This window comes from Lepisosteus oculatus, chromosome 18 (genome assembly GCF_040954835.1).
Source record: "Lepisosteus oculatus isolate fLepOcu1 chromosome 18, fLepOcu1.hap2, whole genome shotgun sequence".
NCBI lineage: Eukaryota > Metazoa > Chordata > Actinopteri > Semionotiformes > Lepisosteidae > Lepisosteus > Lepisosteus oculatus.
The window spans coordinates 11,226,500-11,231,364 of NC_090713.1; the positions used below are offsets into that span (position 1 = coordinate 11,226,500).

Below are 4,865 nucleotides of genomic sequence, written 5' to 3' on the forward strand. Positions count from 1 at the left end.
CTCACTATTGAGGTTTCCTCCCTGAGCTCAGTACCCTGTTACTTTCCCTGCGATTTCCAAATTACTACTCTCCCAGCATTCAACTCCTAGCTCTCGTCCTCGCCTCTCATTAAAGTACTTCGCCTCCACGAAACCTTCCTGACCCCAAGCTTTCATCCAAAACAACTACTTCGCCTACAGCCATTGTACTTTGCCTCTTTGGAACCTTCCTGGCTGTCGACCCCTAGCTCTTGTCCAAGATCACGACTTCATCCCTAGATTTGACACCGAACCACAAGGGATTTCCAGCATAGCCAGGCACAGGGTCCTACCTTCCATTGCTTCGAGCTACATGACACAATTAATCAAAATGATGCCAAAAACATTGAGTCCTAAATCCATCTTCCTTATTATTCTAAAATGTACATTACAATAGAGTGTTTGGATTCTTTTGATCTTAAATATGTTGTGCCAAACAAAGGGCATCAGCTGAGAGTTTGACTGTTAAAAGTCGTCTTTATTTCATATGCATATGGAAGTCTTGCTTTTAGGCACAAGACTTAAAAGACAACGCTAACAGTGCTCTTTTATACAGTGAAACAAACGATACAAGATACACTCCCACATGACTCTCTTCTTGCACTGTGGCTATGTATGGTCGTTCTAGAAAGCTGACCAGTATATACGTTTTTCTTCACTGCCAGCTTGCGTGACAAGCAGCCCCTTTTGCTGAATAGACCATTTGTTCCAGGAGAGGTCACTGGTCATTTCTCTGAGAACTATGCCAGCTATGCGTAAAGACCCCATGTGGCTATCTTATCTTTTGAGACCAGACATACTGGGATGGATTTAGTAAAACATAAGTGAAACGATACCAAGTTAACTAGATATAATACAAACTTTTAGTGAAAACATTTTATTTAATTCCCTCAAATATGAAAATGAAAATTCAACTGTAGGAAAAATATGATTTCTTGTTCAAATAGATTTGGTTGCTTTCTCTGTCAGTTGCACCATTTTGGCATTATTGTGTTGAAGATAGAGTACTTGGATTAGTTTTATTAAAGAACAAGAAAGTTTAGATATTACTTCAATGCACTATTTTAACTAAATAAAATTGCTGTTTTTTCATTTTTCTGCAGTTCTCCAGTGTGGTTTGCCAGTACTCTCTGACCTGTCTGCTTACCAAGTGTCTTTTTCAACCCTGCCATCCTTACAGGTTAGTGCCAGTTAGAGGAGCAGAGAGTTTTTCACTTACACAAGGTCATCAGAAAAGTTAAGAAAGAGAGGAGGCCATCCAGCCCATCTGCCATGAGGTAGTCAGCCGTTCAAATTGAGTACACATTGAGAAAGAATTGCTTCCTGTTTTAAATCCTCAATTTTAAATGCATATAATTAAAAGTACAGGATTTTTCACTTCAGCTTGACTTTAACATTCTTTCTTTCACATTCAGTAAGACTGATGTTCGGAATGAAACGATAAACCGAGGTCCTGACTCTCAGTAGTCATTAAAAATTCCTGGGCATTTCCCACAAGAGTAGGGAGTTATCCTGGTGTCCGGGCCAAATTTCCCCAATGATTGGATGCACTTGCCCTGCAATGGACTGACGCCCCGTCCAGGGTGTATCCTGCCTTGTGCTCGTTGCTTGCTGGGTAGACTCCGGCTTCCCGCAACACTGTATGGTATAAAGCAGTTTAGTAAATGACATGACATGACATTCAGTTTGAAACAAATGGAGATAGTCCTCAATAATTATATATTAACACTGTGTTACCCTGGTAGTCTTCAAGTACTCAGAGTATAAGAAGGGAGTTGAAATGCTGGCTTTTTTCAACTAATTAGAAGTAGTATAAACACTATTCAACAGTTTTTTGCAATAAGGAATTTTAGTTCACAGCTTAGGACAATATGTTCTTACAGGGCAATATTTGTAGCAGTCAGGACTAAATAGTTTACTATTTAAATCTAATTTGTGTTCCAGAGGACTGCTCACACTATCACTTACAGGCAGTTTGTTGGAGATACCGAAGAATTCTTAATAAAGAATCAGTTTTGGTTATTGATTGAGTGATGAAATATATATATATTTGAGTTTTGGGGATTATGTGCCCGCTACAAAGTGTTCATTGTTTGCATTCATTGACCTGTTTAATGCATAAATTACCCCTAATACACTACACAGACATTCTAACCTTTCTTTAGGTTTAGTTTTCAAAGATACTGTAAATACCACTCTTGCATGTGTGCAAGACCTATTTAATTTAGTGCTGGGGATTTCTAGTAAAAAAAACTAGTCACCAGTGTAAAAGACAGAAGCAGCAGGAAACAATTTAAATATCACCTTCTAAGCCTCCAAACTGATTTGATCCCTTGCTTTTTTGGTTAATTATTTTCTACAGTAACCATGTTTCCAAAATTAACTTACCGGCATTAAGAAGATAAATACTCATGTACCGTGTGAAGGTCTGCATTGTCTTCTGCTTATGAAGAATGTGTGCTGTTTTCGTGCTTCAGTGGCTCTGTCAAGGAAACAATGTACTGTATAATATCAGGAGAAAATTCTACACATCTAGAAGACACAAGGACACAGGCACCCAAGAACAAGCTGGTCTAGATCAGATTAGAGAGAGTTACAGACTTACTCATACTAATGTGATTCTCATCATCACACTTCCAAGTTTATCCTGACATATTACCTGAATTGAGCAAGAACCTGTTAATTTCAAGATGGGCTTCCCTGTCATGTCCTTTAACTTTCATTCTGGACTGGTCACTGGAGCAGGAAAAGAATCTCCTGGCAACCTGAGTCTTTTATCTTCACAAGTAAAGCTGACAATTGTTTTATATCTTTGAAGTGCAATACGGTTTATCAGCTAACAGTGATAAACTACTGCCAACATAGACAAGACATATATATATATTAAATCATGCACACTTTAACTCACTTCAGGATTCTTCTGAATTAAAATTTCCCTAAAATCCTGCAAAATACTTTCAGAAATGTGATCCAGCACTGTGTTACGTGAGACAATATTTTTAAAGTGTTCTTCTAAGATTGCACATAATTGACATGAATAATTGCACATTGCAAAAAAAACAACTTTGAAACAGACATTTTATTAAGCACCCAATTTATGCCAGATCTTTATTGCTTTTGATTTCCAAAAAGATTCATCAGTGAGTTAAAGTACAGACAGTATAGCTGTGTAGATGGCAGAGTGGATATAGTGGACAATTATGTAACTGAGGGCTCAGGTGGCACAAAAGAATAGGTTGGTCTTGTGGGAATTGAGTCTGGATCTCCTCACTCAGGCTGTATATCTCCAACAAAAGACGGATAGTCATCTTATCTGCCCATATCTGTTAATCGGCGCTGGTAACTTGACTGTGACAGTATTCAGCTCATGAAAGGAATGTAAGATTGAAAGTGCCATACTAACAGCCACGTGTTGCCATCAAGTTCTAGCTGTCTGAAGTGTCCTCGGATGTAAACACAGTAATGACCACTGTGGCTTTCCAAACACCTGAGAACCTGTTCAGAGCCACAGTCCTCCTCCCACTGATGATCACCTGGCTGGGGCACTTCAGAGTTCACAGTGTGAAAAAAGCAGATAGGTCCCACAGTGCACATGTTCTTAATAGCAGTGGTAGCGTGAATTGAAATTAGTGGAAGTGTAAAATGAAAAAAATATCACTTTTGGCCATGGACACCCATCTGTAATCAATAGAGGTTTAACTACAGTAGACTTCATGATAAAAGCATCTGTCTCTTTCAGTTCCCTTTAAAGACTTTAGAGATCTCAACTCACTTAATACTTCACAAAGATTTCACAGCTCACTTATCACACAGTGACATGACAAACACCTCAAAGATAAAAGAGTTCTCAAAACAAATTGGCAGCACAGTGGTACAAAGGCCCCGATCATGAGAAGGCAACTTCACTTTTTGAGTACACTCACATCCATCATTAAGAAGTGGAATGTGTGTCATAGCTCCCAGACTTCACCTGCTGTAGATCAGGCCACATTCACAAATGAGCAAAGGGACCGGCAGAAAACATGTCAGGAAAATCAGCAGAAGGCTTTGAAACATTTGTACATTCCTGTTGCTAAGGTGGTAAAATATTCACATAGTCCTAATAACTCAGTGCAAGGGCATTTGTCCATTCTATACCTCACATAAAACAATAGATTGATACAGTAGATTGCATTCAGAAAAAATCACAGCCCTTTTTGACAGTTTAATCTCTTAGTAGTTTTCAATTGGGGGATAAGAGAAGGATGTCCTTCAGGAAGACAATGAGTTGTGAAATACTGTGTATGTTGACATAAGGAAGAATACATTTCATACTGTACGTGTAAAAGAACAGAGAAAGCGAATGGAAGTCTGGGTTAAGGTGTTCTTTAGGATTAAAATGCTTCACAGGCAGAAATAAAATACTAATCTACACTTAATAACTACAAAGAAGCTATATCCCTGGAAGAATAAATTAGAAAAATTAATTGCCCTCAGTAGCAAAACAGTATCTAGATATAACTGAAGGATCCTTTTAATATCTTTGGAATCAAACTGTTACTGTGTTTAATTTGAGCAAATGACTATTTCCATGTCTTCTTAAGATCTTCTATAAATTAAAACACTGAAGTGGTTTAAAATTGTCCCTTGGGAAAGGGAAAAACAATACATTTTCAGTCATTATTTCTCCATGTTATGTGCAGAATTTTACAATGTTGAGGAATTAAGAAAGTAGAATTTAAAGTGACTCAGAAAACAGACCTTTGGAACCTGAGCTTATACAATCTTATCAGTCAGTCAGTATTTTAAGCAAACATAATTTGATTATATAGCTTTCTAAGCTGGAATCATAACTGTTAAAAAAATAA

At 37.7% G+C, this 4,865-nt stretch overlaps 1 long non-coding RNA gene across 1 annotated transcript; it reads right to left on the reverse strand.

Annotated features, from left to right (window-relative positions):
• Positions 1-1,530: 1,530 nt before the first annotated feature.
• LOC138223987 (uncharacterized) lies at positions 1,531-2,746 on the reverse strand. Its single transcript, XR_011182379.1, has 3 exons — positions 2,678-2,746; positions 2,407-2,500; positions 1,531-1,656 (listed from the first exon to the last, which is right to left on the reverse strand). It is a non-coding gene; the product is annotated as an uncharacterized lncRNA (long non-coding RNA).
• Between the last annotated feature and the right edge of the window lie 2,119 nt (positions 2,747-4,865).